Raw genomic sequence first — 11908 nt, forward strand, 5'->3', positions numbered from 1 at the left:
TGGGGCTGTGATTCAGTGGTACAGCCCATGACAGTACGCGACTAAGATGTGCAGGGAAGGTGGGAGTGGCGGGTGGGCGCAGATTATAGCCACAGGTATAACTTTCACAAAAGAGAAATATTTGAATGTCAGCGTGACAATATACAAAACATGTTCTGAAAAGCAAACAGTGTACACCACACTTACAAAAGAAGTCTAAGGAAATAGTCGCACTACACCCACAATTTGCAAGTTAACTTCAAAAGCAGAGTTAATAAAATTCTTATCAAAGTCTGGCAAGAGTCCAGCATGTGTGTCAATGATAGAGTGTTTGATGCGCATGCGAAGGGCCCAGCATTCTAACACCGCTCTCTCTCTCTCTCTCTCTCTCTCTCTCTCTCTCTCTCTCTCCCTCTCTCTCTCTCTCTCTCTCTCACACACACACACACACACACAGAGAGAGAGAGAGAGAGAGAGAGAGAGAGAGAGAGAGAGAGATGTGATGTGCATGGGTGTTTTCCCTGCATAGATGTATGGTCCTGGTGCCCACAGAGGCCAGAAGAGGGCATTGGACCCCCTGGAACTTGAATTATACAGGGCTGTGAGCTGCTGTGTAGATGTTGGGAATTAAACTTAAGTTTCTGAAAGAGCAACTAGTTTCTTCTTCTTTTTTAACCACTAAGCTTTTTTTAACTAAGCTTTTTTTAAAAACCACTAAGTTCAGAGAAAATAGACGTTTAAGAAATGGTGCTGGAAAGTTTGGGCATCCGAGCATATGAATGAATGGATGAACTCTAACATCTCGTCTGAGAATTAAACCTAAATGGATTATGGGTATAAACTTAAAACTTTCAGGAAAACTGGACAGAAATCTCGCTGTCTTGGAAGCAGGCAGCTGACACGAGGTTTAAACAGCTAAGCAAGTTGGAACTATCTTCTGAATCCGTGATAGTTCCCTGGCGAGGTGTCCTCAACAGTAACAACGCCAACGGAGTTTTAAGTATTCTGGCAAGGCCTTCTCAAAGAGAGGTATCTAGGAACAGAATCTTTTTGTTTCTTGTAAAGTTTTGACACAGGACAAAAAGGAAGTGGAGGTGCCGGGGATCGAACCCGGGGCCTCATGCATGCAAAGCATGCGCTCTACCACTGAGCTACACCCCCTACTCTTGGAAATTTCTCTTAATATTTCCCTAGAAATGAATTTGGCTCTCCAGCTTTGTTAGACGTGTCAACATACTTTGAACACAGGACCCTAAATGCAGGAAAAAGATTTAGATAACCACAGGGGGCTAACTTTGAGTTACTGCATCTCTTACAGAGCCAGGTGAAGAATTCAATTGTGGATTCTCTTAATATCTTCCAGAATTCCTTCAACCGAGGCACAAAGTGACCAAAGCATCCCCTTTCCCCACCCAGGAGGTTTTATTTTTCTTGTTTGTTCAATGGAAAGGCAAGAGCAGCTGGAAGAAATGCATCGTCAGAAAACACCCTGAAAGAGACTTGTTATATTATAACTATCCACAGAACAAGTCGAAAATCACAAATTTAAATGCAGAAGAATCCACACACTTAGCTTTACGCAAAGTGCAAATACAAGATGCTCTGTTTGAAAAATCTTCTTTGCAAATGCCAAACCCAATTTCTATGAATTGGTTCACAGTTCTTCTAGTAAAAACACCTCATCCAAACACATACACAGTACCAAAGTAGAAATAAATTGTAAGTGCAACAGTATACATATAGCACATTGGACTTCTTAATCTTCGAAGCAAATAATAGTCTAGGTTTAATATTTTAAATAAAACCTATACTATGTTATTTTAGACTTTACAAATCTTAGCAGGACATGCAACCAACGGAGTGGGAAGAGCACACAACTTTGACTGGATTTGCAAAACAGTAAAAGCTATGGTTATATAGTATATACTTTTGGGTATGAGATGCAAATGTTAAAGTCATCATACTTATCAATTTAGCGACATAGTTATCAATTCGTAGTTATCAATCAAATCCCTGGGATTCAACCAGAGACCTTTAGATCATTATCCTCTTTCAAACTGAGCTATTTCAACTACCTGGAGCCTCCTCTCTTAATCATTCTCTCAGAATATTGAAACTTTCATGTAGAGGATCAGTGTATTTTTTATGTCTTTCTTTACATCAGGACCACCCACCGTTCACACCCTTAATGTCGGTCGGTTCTACAGTAATCTGTGTCTGAGAATATGTTCATTTTTAAAGTTAATAGCTAGGTTGCTTTCACATGTGTTGGTGATGGGACCCAAGTGTTCCAGGATATTTGATTATTGTACATAGAAAACCTAATTGTTAGCAACATATAAAAGCTTAAAAAGATACTGAGTTTGTCAGATGCAGTTAACTAGTTGTATCCTAAAGAGATACAGTTTGGGTGTACCTCTAAAAGCCTCATAGAACAGAATGATAAAGAATTGAAAGTTCCTGCCATTTTAAGGCAAGTTACTTGGTAGAGTCTTGTGGGTTTTGCTCTATAACCTGAGGCAGAGTCAGCTGGGTGGCCTAGAGCTACCCCACAGTAAAAGTGAAATGGTGGGGCCCCACCAATTTGGCGTCCCCCTTACCACCACAACAGTGACACAATTCAGCCTGCCAAGGGTATAGGGTAGAGCTAAAGACTCCTCCTTTTATAAGCAACCGACCTTTGAGAGAGCTCTAGTTTTGGCTTAGAAGAGCCTTTATGGAAAGAGCTCCTGGTAATAGTTGGAGTTTTTTCTCTTTGGGCTTGCAGGAGAAACTGAGAAGCAGCTGGCAAGGCACAGGTAACACAGTATTCTAAGAAAGAGAGCTAAAGGGCCCTCTTAGGTTTGGAGGAACTCAAGAGAAAAGTAGACTAGCTCGGGAGAATGACACAGAGATTTCTAAAGAGCTAGCAGTTTAGTTGCAGGATCCGGCTTGTAAATAAATACTTTGCATATAGTTAAGAAAATAAAGTCATCTCAGTGAGCAAGCACGTTTTTATCTCAGTTTACACCTCTGGTGTCTTTATTGGTATAAATACTAGTTTACACCCAAGGTCTCACATGGCTAGGCAAATGTTCTGACTCTAAGCCTCATCCCCTGACTCCTGTTCTACCTTCCAGGGACATGGTAGAAAGAACTGGAGCTGGGCTTGGTAGTTGGATGGGTTCCTGCTTCCAGTGGAAAAAAACAAAACAGACAAACAAAAACCCAACAGCAGCAGATTCTGTGGCTATTTTTGTTGTTGTTGTTTGCATTTCTTTGCCCCTTTCGTTTGCAGTGGCTGTCACTGAGGCAGGGGCCAGGCTCTGGGGTTGATACAGGAATAGCCGTTTACATGAGCTCACCACCAGACACACAGGTTCACCAAAAAGTGTCATGAAGCTCCTCCTTAAAATGTAGTCACAGTTCATCTTTCTTGCTAGTTGGCGGGGGGGGGGGGGGGCTGCGCCGGGGGCGACTGAGCACTTGAGACCACACATAAGGAAGCATTTTCTTGTTTGATTCAGGAACCTCTGGTGTTGGCAGCTCTCGGGGAGCCAGGGAAAGATTTCCTAGTGTCCTATGGATGGAATTATCCAATTTTATTGGGTTTTTCTATTGTGAAATATAATGCGGTAAAGGGGGTACCTAGTGGGCCCATGCTAGTGTGTGCCCCTGAGAAATTACGTCATGCAACAGATCTGGTATAAAGGGGGTTTATTGAGGGAAGGGAGAAGAAAGGGTAGAGGCAGACAAGTGGATATGTAGTCAGGCAGACAGACCAGAGCAGAGCCATAAGTGTGGGCAGGGGGGCAGAAAAGGACAGAAAGGGGGAAGGAAAGACTGGAGGGGAACACAAGGAAACAGAGAAAGAGAGAGAAAGAGGGGGAAGAGGGAGGGAGAGAAAAGAGGAGAGGGAGAGAGGAAGGAAGGGAGAGATGGAGGGACACAAAGGGGCAGAGGGACAGAGAGAGAGAGAGAGAGAGAGAGAGAGAGAGCGAGAGAGAGAGAGAGAGAGAGAGAGAGAGAGAGAGAGAGAGCGAGCTTTTATACGCAGCCCACCTGGTACACCTGGGTTGCTAGTCCCTGGGGGGAGCCTAGTGGAATCACCTATGTAACATGTACTCCAAGTGGAAAAGATAAGAGCTTACTTAAAGATTTCCTGAACTCTTACTCAGAAATCTACAGATACTGAGTTTCACCCCAGTGAACTCTTATTAGCAAAGAGGTCTTTCCATCTTCACACCCAGCTCTCGGCCCAGAACTCGGAAGAGTCCCAGACATTGAGGCAGGCCATGAGAGGCAGTGTCTCTCTCCTCCATCCTGTCATAGGCCCAGAGGCCACACAGTTGAGTCGTCTGTGGGTCCACAGTGGGTTGACCTTTTACTGCCCTTGTTCTGGAAGACCTCCAGGTTGCCTGGCCCTGCAGAAGAGAAAGATGGCATTTCTGCTTTCTGAGTGTTTCATTCCAGATTTTTCTCTTTGACAGTGAAGACAGTGATAGTGGACACTGAACTACACCACCCACCGGCAGGGAACGATTCAGAAACTTTTCTGACTAGTTACTACCTTTATATTTTGTGATGTATTTTAGGGTTAAAACAAACTCACTTTGTGTTCTTAAACTTCCTATAGTGTGTGTTCTTAGTCATAGCTATACCAGCTTTAAAGATGGAGGAAGGAAAAAGGAGGAAAAAAGGAAGGAGAGAAGAGTGATATTCTTGATCTATGGTCAGCTGGTGAACAGCTTACCACCAATCTTCTGGCCATTTGTTATACTAACTGTTCTCCAAAGGGACAGAACTAATAGTATGAGTGTGTGTGAGTGTGTGTGTGTGTGTGTTTCTAACTTCTAAGAATATATACACAGACATATATATGCTATGGTCTGAATAGTCCAGCAATAGTTGTATCCTGATGGTAAGCCCAAGAACACAGCAGTTGTTCATTCAGTGAGACTGATGTCTCAGCAGTATCGATTTGGTGCTGGAGTCCCAGAGGATTCCTAGAGAGACGCTGGTCTTCAATCCACATTGGACTCCAAAAGAAGTAGGTTCTAATACCATTGATGCAATTCTTCAGCAACAAAACAGATGAGCTTGCCAGCAACTGTGACAAGCAAACAAAAAGCAAAAGCTCTCATATCCCTTGTCCTTTTCTGTAGACTGACACTAGGAGAAGCTCAGATTTAGAGTGTGTTTTCCTATTTCAAATAATCTGATCAAGAAACTCTCTCACAGATGTGCCCAGATGCTTGGTGTTTAGTTGATTCCAGATGCGGTCGTGTTAACCACAATCACTCCTGCTGTAGGAAACTAAGCGACCGTGTGTATGTATATCATCTACTCTGCCTGCTGCCTAAATGGTTTTGTGGCTCATGTGGTCTATCTTAGTTTTGTTGCTGTGATAAAACCATGACCAAAAATAACTTGGGAAAAAAAAAGGGTTTATGACATCTTAGAAGTTAGACTCCATCATAACAGGAAGCAAGGGCAGGAACTCAAGCAGAGACTATGTAGGAGCTAGTTACTGGCTTGCTCCACTCTTTTGTTTTGCTTTGTTTTTTAGAGACAATGTTTCTCCCCTGACTGGCCTAGAATTCTCTCTATAGATAGACCAGGCTGGCCTTAAACTCACAGAGTTCACTTGCCTCTGCTTCCCAAAAGTTGGGATTAAAGACATGTGCCATCACTACCCAGCTTGAGTTTACTTTATTACATAACTCAAGACCTTTTGCTCAGGCCTGGCACTGCTGACAACAGACTGGGCCCTCCCACATCAACCGTTAATCAAGAAAGTGCTCCTAGCGACTTGCTTATGGCCAATCTGATGGAGGCAATTCCTCAACTGAGAGTTCCTGCTTCTGAAGACACTTGCCAGGCAGTGGTGGTGTATGTACCCCTTTAACCCCAGCACTTGGGAGGCAGAGACAGGCAGATTTCTGAGTTTGAGGCCAGCCTGGTCTACAGAGTGAGTTCCAGAACAGGAAAAAAAAAAAAAAAAAGTAAAAAACTTAACCAGCACAAGGTCTAAATTGTTTAAGTTTAAAATGAACATATCATGTGTTGACTTTTTTTTTGTTTTGTATTTTTCAAGACAGGGCTGGCCTCGAACTCAGAAATCTGCCTGCCTCTGCCTCCCAAGTGCTGGGATTAAAGGCGTGAGCCACCACTGCCTAGCCAGGTAGAATTCTTTTATGAGCAGGAAATGAAAACCTCAGGGAACTGTGTGTTTCTTTGCGAGGGTGTGAGAGGTTATCAGGAGCCTGCACTCAGCCGCTAGGCACCCAACCCATCTCAAAGGCGGTATCCTTTCAAGATCCTTCCAGAATTATCTTCTTGTAGTCTTTGGGCCCCCATTTCTGGCTTAATTTCTTCTTAACACTGGGTGTAAAGATGCACTTGTGACTTCAGATCACAGAACCAGGCATTGTGGAAGACATGGATTCTTTAGCAATAGAGCTTGAATTGGGATGGGTAGTATTGAAAACATGTTCAAAACCTGTCTGCCTCTTCCTTAGATTAAAAAAAAAAAAACAAAAAAAAAAAAAACCTGCTTCTTATCTGCTCCACAGGAATGCTAAGGACAATGCTTCTGAGGTTCTGATGGAGAGACCCAGATCAAAACATCTTGCTATTCACTTCCAAGAGTCTGTTTCCTTCCAGTAGAAAGGCAACTCACTAAAAAGACTTATGGGAGACTTCAGTAGTGCTCCAGGCACAAACCAATGAGTAAATTCTGGGATGACAAACAGTGAGGAGTTTTGAAAGCACTTTAATAGGAAGCTAATTCTCTGGGATCTTATTGGATTTATAATACAAACTGGAAAGTGGGAGAAGCAAGAAACAACCCAATTACTCAACAAATGGAAAGAGAATCAAAACACAAAACTCCTCTTCCTTGTGTTGAGGTGCTAGGGACTAAGCCCACGGCTGTAACAAAAGGGAAGTGCTTTAACACTAAGCTGCATCCCAAACCTTTCTTTGTCTTCTTGGTAAAATAGGGAGAAGATTAGGATGCAATGAGTTTGGTTTGAGACAGGTTGAACTTAACATATCCTTCTCTAGGATTCTCCTTAAGGATGTAGTCCAGTTAGCTCACTTGATCCAGGACTCTGAACTAAATACTTGTGGGTGAAGTGTTTCATGGTGATGCCAGCTTGTAATCCCATGTAATCTCTCATCTAACAAATAAAACATAATAACTAGCTAATAAATACATAAATAATTGAAGATGACAGCTATCAAAGAAGCAGGAAAGGGGGCAATGAAAACTGAAATTGTCCTTTGACACCTGGAGATCAAGAGCTTATTTTCTGAAGCTGTAAAAAGGTAAGAAACTGAAATTCCTCCTGGACTCATCTTGGTTTTTACAGTGATTATCACCGAGGCCATGCAATTTCCACAGATGATGCAGGAGTCCATGTTCTGGGACCAGACTCCTAGCAGGTGTGCTGTCTTCTTCATTTGTCTGTGCTGTGGTTTACTTTATGACACCCCAAGGCTCTTTTGAGCTTGGGTACACCTTGGCCATTTAGCAGTTTCAGTTTTATGGGACTGGTACTACAGATAAGAGGAAACAGAAATGGCAGCTTTCACTGAACCAGAAGACTGGAGAAGTGTCACCACAAAACTGCAAGCCAGTGTGTGCAGATGTGTGTGTGTGCATGTGTGCGCGTGAGTTCTGATAAGAGGAGACAAATAGAAAATTATCTCTAAATTGTGTGTGAAGAAAGCCAACATACCAACTACATTAACAAAATTTATTTTATTTTTTTCAGATTTTTTTTTGTTTGATTTTTTTGAGACAGGGTTCTTCTGTGTAGTCCTGGCTGTCCTAGAACTCACTCTGTAGACCAGGCTGGCCTCAAACTCAGAAATCCACCTGCCTCTGCTTCCCAAGTGCTGGGATTAAAGGTCTGCGCTACCACCACCCGGCCAGAAATTTTTTACAACAAATTTTTGTTTTGCTTTTCTGTTTTCTCCAAGGTGGCACCAACTCCAGAGTGTGAGAAATATTAATTTTCTGTGTCAATACTCAGACTCTTCATAACATTATTAAAATACTTGTCCATAGAGGAAGTGGTAAAAGTAAGTTCCAGATTTCCACTTCTGGTAACCTAACCACTGATGTCAGAGCAGAGCTCGGGGCTAGCATGGAGATCAGCAGCGGAGCACGTTTAGCTGGAGGAGGACTAACATCAACAGAAGGTCCGAACCTATCACACACTCTTGCTCTACTCTGGAAGCTACAGGTGCAGAAAGTGTGCTTCAGGTGCAGTTAGGGTCCAGGAGAAAATTGTGACTGTGTACGTGAAGGGTTTTAAAACTGACAGATCCGAAAGGTGAAATTCTCTATGACCTTTCCTGGGGAGACAAGAACAAATGTCTGTTCATTCCATGTAGGGCATTAACCACAGACCAAAGAAACAATTCCACCAAGTCTTGCTTAGAGACCCACTGAGTACTCTTACAGGACTGTGAGAAAGAGATTACTAGCAGGAGCATAGATGACTCTGAAATCCCACCCCAGCGCGGGCGATAACTCACAAAAGCTGCGTACTTGGAGCGCCCTTCACTACTTGGAGGCAGTGTGGCTCATCAGAGTCTCTTCACCCCAAGAAACCCGTTAAGTTTCAGCTTTCTGAGAATTGTAAATTTTGCTATGTCTGCAGTCTTACGAACCAATCCCCATTCTTCCGGAGCATCGCAATTCCGAGGAACCAGCTACACATAAACGCGAGGCTCAGTTTGCTTTGGTGTTCCTGACATTTAGTTTGTGGCCTTACAGGGTGTCAGGTTATATCGCGCAGAATCCCTCACCTTGTCTGAAAGTGAAAGATGGGGGCCTTTATTAGGCAGAAAAGGAATAAATAACTTTTTAAATAGTTAAATGCCTTTGAAAAAGAGTAAAGCACAGCATTTTGAATCGGAGGCTAGCCTGAAGGATATTTACATTCACACAACTTCCACCTTTCACAGAGAAGCACTAGGTCTCACATTGCCACATCCCCTTTCCTTTCAGACCATATAAGGCTTGAACCAGGATGGGGCTTGATGGTAGAGTGCTTGCCTAGAGGATCTGAATACCACAGATTAACTTAAATAACAAAAACTTCTCAATCTCTTATTTCTCCTGGAGAAAGCAAAACAAAAAAAGATGAGGATGTTGAAGGACAGTCTTAAAATAAACAGGATTGGGTAAGTGTATCTCATTAGGATCAAAATTCAGCTGGGCACAACAGTATTATATGCAGGTGGATCCGTAGGCCCTATTTTTAAATCCTTTTTATTGGGTTCTTATATCTACCACCCTTCCATGCCTTATTCTACCCTAATCCCTTCCAACCCCCCAACACTAGGTAGGAGAGAAAGGTTAGAGGGAAAAGGGGGTGTAGACCTCTTTGGACTACTTCCTACTAATTAGGGTTGTTGGAGTTCCTTGAGGCAAGTCCAATCTTTGTGTCAGGATATCTCCAACTTCTTGTCTCTTTGCTCGCGACCACTTAACAAACTGTAATGAGAGAGTGAGCAGCAGCCTTCTCAAAGAGCCAAGGCCCCTGTCTGGCATTTATCCCCTCTCCAGAGTCCCAGGAATTCTGAATGCAAACTGTTTGCACCTGGCAAAAATCATGCCCTTACTAGTGCATGAGACAAATCATAATCACCTGCTGTGAAGTAGCCTCTTATCCCACACCTGGGATTAAAACAAAAACCTATTCACATAATATAACTGGGTTTTTAAAGATACCCAAACTCTCACTATATGGATCTTTTGTGAGTTCAAGATCAATCAGGGCTACATATTGACACATTTTCTCCAAAATAAATAAACAAAAATATACAATAATATATTTGGAACAGCTATCTTATACTTCCTATGTTTACTTATTATGTTTAATAAGGCTAAGTTTTTGGCCTTATTATTTCTTTGCAGTTCTGAAATGGAACCTAGGACATCACTGTCTCTAGGCAAACTCTTCTTCTGAACCGCCCCAGTTCTGGGTTATGTCTTTGTCCCTTCTTTTCTTCTTCCTTAAATGTCAGAGGTAAATGTGCTCCATGAAATCTATTCCATGTATGCAGAGCTCTAACAGGATACAAAGAAACAATGACAATAACTAGGGCCTTTTTTTTCTGCCTATTTTGATCACATTCCTTTCACTTTGCAGACTGGTGAATTCCCCATGGCTGAGGCTTGCTGGTAATTTTCTCCAGACACAATGGTGGCAAGAAATGCTGTGAAACTCAACTTTGGAAACAAGAAAGGGAAAGGAGTACAAATACATCAACAGAAGAGGAAACGGGCTATTCTCTGTCAGAGAAAGCCTGGTTTCTGAATGGCAGTTGAGCCTCTCTTCAGAGCAAAACCCCAAACGGTAAGACACTTTGTCCTGAGAATGCATGTCTTTTGAACTTTTCTGAAAACTATCTGGTGTCATTGTAGGACAGTGTCTGATATTGTCCCTGTTGGAAACCAGGGACTTCTCAGTACCCGTTTCATCCTTCAGTCCATATTTTCATTACAGCTGTAAAAGATTTTAAATTAAAAGGGTATCTTTCATAGCTTAAAGGGTTTATATGAACATTCTTGAATTGTAGAGAGAACAAAAGCAACGAACACAGATTTTTATCTTATTTGAAAATAGAAAACAAAGACACTGGTTTACATTACAAGTTAGCAGTCTTTACTGCGATATTTTCAATTTTTTTATATTAAAAAGAAAATGAATATCACTTATTCAACTATGTACAGTGATTCAGGAATTAAAAACATCTTAATGTTTTTAAAAGAAAACAGGAGCAGGAAGATTATTCAGAAGTAGAAATACATAATTTCTATCTTCTTAATCTCTATAAGTACATTCAAACGGATGCCTCTGTAGCTTTAATGTGGAAGCGATTGGCCTGGACTACCATTTAAAATGCGGTTCTAATTTTTGTACACTGCTAACCTGGGTCTAGACACCGGCCCTCCCACAGACGGCGCTGCTGTCTCAGGTGAATGGATTCCGGGGAATTATCTGAGAACAAACCGGGAACCCACGTGCCGAACTGTAGGGTGATGCGGTGAAAACGGCTCTTTCAACAGGAAAACTTTGGAGAAAATGTGCCATTCTCCTGTTAAATCATTGATCCTTTTCTTTCCTGGAAATGAAGTTAGATGGTGACGTCTCTTTCAGAACCTGAACCTTGCAGCTTCGGACTGGGAGAACTACTATTCTCTAGCTTCATCTTCAGATTCTCCATCCCCTTCTAATTATACGGCTTTGAGACGGTAGCGGCAGTGAAGTCAAGGTTTGTAGCTTGCCCCGCAGCATTAATATTCTATGAAAGCGTTTGGCTTTCTGTTTGAGAAAGGAAAAGTGTAAATTTGTGAGGAGAAAAGCAAGCAAGCCACAGAGGCTTGAAAACACTGGAGGTGCCGGGGATTGAACCCGGGGCCTCGTGCATGCTAAGCACGCGCTCTACCACTGAGCTACACCCCCGACGCAGCTAGACTCTCGGGAATACATTCAAGACAGAAATCTGATTTTTGCTAGGTTTTGAAAGTATCGTGAAAGAAACCTAAGACCACAATTGTTTTCACCGATTTTTGAAAACCAAGCCAAATCCCGGCGTCTGCCCATCATAGTGCAACGCGCTTCCGGGTCTGGACCAACACCTTTCAAAGCTCTGGGTCCTGTGTGCGTGGATCCACCTCGCTGAACCCGGGAAAAAGCCAGAATGAATACTTTCTGTCCGTTTTTATTCCCCTCTTGCCCGCTGCCTAATTTTAAATAGTTGCAGAGCCCGGAATGATGCACCTCCTTGTAATCCCGCGCATCGAAGGTGGAGACAGTAGGATTACCTAGAATTGCAGGACAAGCCAGAACTACACCGGGAGACTCTGTTTCCAAAACTGAAAAATAAGAGAGAGAGAGAGAGAGAGAGAGAGAGAGAGAGAGAG

General features: G+C 42.5%; 2 non-coding genes across 2 annotated transcripts; both read right to left on the bottom strand.

The window, feature by feature from the left end:
* Nucleotides 1–1068: 1068 nt before the first annotated feature.
* On the bottom strand, nt 1069–1140 carry Trnaa-ugc. The gene has a single exon. It is a non-coding gene; the product is annotated as a tRNA-Ala (tRNA).
* Nucleotides 1141–11375: 10235 nt separating this feature from the next.
* Nucleotides 11376–11447, bottom strand: Trnaa-agc. Its single transcript has one exon. It is a non-coding gene; the product is annotated as a tRNA-Ala (tRNA).
* Between the last annotated feature and the right edge of the window lie 461 nt (nt 11448–11908).

This window comes from Grammomys surdaster, unplaced genomic scaffold (genome assembly GCF_004785775.1).
Source record: "Grammomys surdaster isolate TR1022 unplaced genomic scaffold, NIH_TR_1.0 125807, whole genome shotgun sequence".
Classification (NCBI taxonomy): domain Eukaryota; kingdom Metazoa; phylum Chordata; class Mammalia; order Rodentia; family Muridae; genus Grammomys; species Grammomys surdaster.